The sequence below is a fragment of the Vombatus ursinus genome, unplaced genomic scaffold (assembly GCF_900497805.2).
Source record: "Vombatus ursinus unplaced genomic scaffold, bare-nosed wombat genome assembly UNPS02014793.1, whole genome shotgun sequence".
NCBI classification, from domain to species: Eukaryota; Metazoa; Chordata; class Mammalia; order Diprotodontia; family Vombatidae; genus Vombatus; species Vombatus ursinus.
Window position 1 is genome coordinate 5,978,190 of NW_020954571.1, and position 2,339 is coordinate 5,980,528.

A 2,339-nucleotide genomic window follows, 5' to 3' on the forward strand; every position below is an offset into this window, starting at 1 on the left:
ATAGATTAATTTAGGTGGAATTGTAATTTTTTTCGGGAGGGGGCTAGGCAATGGTTAAGTGACTTGCCCAGGGTCACACAGCTAGTAAGCGTCCCTATCCACTGTTCCATCTAGCTGCCCCGAATTGTCATTTTTATTATATTGGCTTGGCCTATCCATGAGCAATTAATATTTTTCCAATTGTTTAGATCTGATTTTATTTGTGTGAAAAGTGTTTTGTAATGGTGTTCATGTAGTTCCTGGGCTTCTCTTGGCAGGCAGACTCTCAAGTATCTTATATTGTCTGTAGTTATTTTAAAAGGAATTTCTCTTTCTATCTCCAGCTGCTGGACTTTGTTGGTAACATATAGAAATGCTAATGATTTATGTGGGCTTATTTTGTATGCTGCAACTTTTCTAAAGCTGTTAATCATTTCAACTAGTTTTTTAGGTGATTCTCTAGGATTCTCTAAGTATAATATCATATCATCTCCAAAGAGGATAATTTTCTTTCTTTATTGACTATGTTAATTCCTTCAATTTCTTTTTCTTATTGCAATAGCTAACATTTCTAGTACAATGTTGAATAATAGAAGTAATAATGGGTGTCCTTGCTTCACCCCAGATATTATTGGGAAGGCTTCTAGCTTATCCCTGTTAGAGATAATGCTTGCTGATGGTTTTAGATAAATATTACTTATCATTTTTAGCTAAGCTCTATTTATTCCTATGTTCTCTAGTGTTTTTAATAGGAATGGATGCTATATTTTGTCAAAGGCTTTTTTTGCATCTATTGAGATAATCATATGATTTCTGATGGTTTTGTTATTTATGTGGTCAATTGTGCTGATCATTTTTCTAATATTGAACCAGAAACAGGAAATATGTATTTCTTGTATGAGCTACAGTGAGAAGGTCAATTTGACTGAATGGTAGCCAACATGGAGAGTAATATGAAATAAGACTGGAAAGGTCTGTTGGGATCTGGTTGTGAAAGGCATTCAATATGAAACAAAGAAGATTGTATTTGATCCTGAAGTTAATGAGGAGCTGTTGGAGTTTATTAAAAAGATAACACCATATTCAGACCTGTGCTTTAGGAACATCATGTTGGCATTAATGTGTAGGATGGTTATAATTTAGGTCCCTTCTTTCTATATTCTTCATATTTTTATACACAATTTTTGAGTGGCATTTTGTGGAGTTGATTAATTTTCCCCCTTCATAATAATCTCCATATTGCTGAAATTATTTTTAAAAACTATACTTCACTGAAATAATGTATATCATTAACAATTGTTTATCAATTATCTTTATACTCCTGTTACCTACCAAGTAGGAAAGATGGAATCCAAGAGAATCATGATAATGTATAAGGGAAATGCCTTGGAAAAACTGTAAAGCATGACTGGACATACTGTAATTGGTTTCAGGTGACTCATTTTGTGCCTGGTAGGAGGCTCTTTTGATTGACTGTGTAACAAGAACTGGGAAGAACTGAGTAAACTCTGGGTGTCTCTTTGTACCATTTGAGTCTGCAAGAGCTCTGTGGCACTTTTGCTCACAGTTTCTGGTAAAGGAGTGGTTTCTCTAACTTGTGAGTTTGGAACAGTGAGCCATAGAAATCTGAGTTGGAATCCAGGCTGAGTGTCACAGTGCAGCATCAATGCCCCAAGGAGCAAGAAGCAATATTCAGGAGCAGCCTTTTGGAACCATGACAGTGAAAGACGAAACCAAGATACATCCAGCAGTGATACAATCTTTGGACATGAACTTGGTGAGATCAATGCTGCGTGGGAACTCAGCTAAGTTTTGAGCTTACTCCTCCAGAGACTTAAGTGGTATAGCAGAGAGTATGCCCTGGAGGTATTAGAGAAAGTGCTTGTATGTTTGTTCTTGCTTTATCTTTGAATTAAACATCCTTTGTAAAAGTTACCTGTTGTTAAATGATTAGATGAACTAGGGTGCCTGGACTACATCCCATCTACACTATATCCATACATATAAAGAAAGAGGCTCATATGAAAAAACAATAGTCCCAGTTATAATCATACATGTATAATAATACATATAGCCTCACTTGTGAGGTCTGATGAGAAGCTAAGTTTAGTGCTATAAAACTCTTCCAACTGGTTGTCGAGCTACAACAAACCAAAACCAAATGGACTTGGTGCTAATCTGCCAGGCAAGATTACTTCCCCAGTCTGAGGATTTTCTCTTTTTGGCTCATGTTTGCTTTGAAGGTTTTTTTTCTTTTTCTCTTTTTTTGTACTTTTTTTTCTTTTTTAAAAATTTATTCTGCTTTATCAACAATCACTTCCATAAGCTTTTGAGTTTTAAATTTTTCTCCCCTTCCCTCC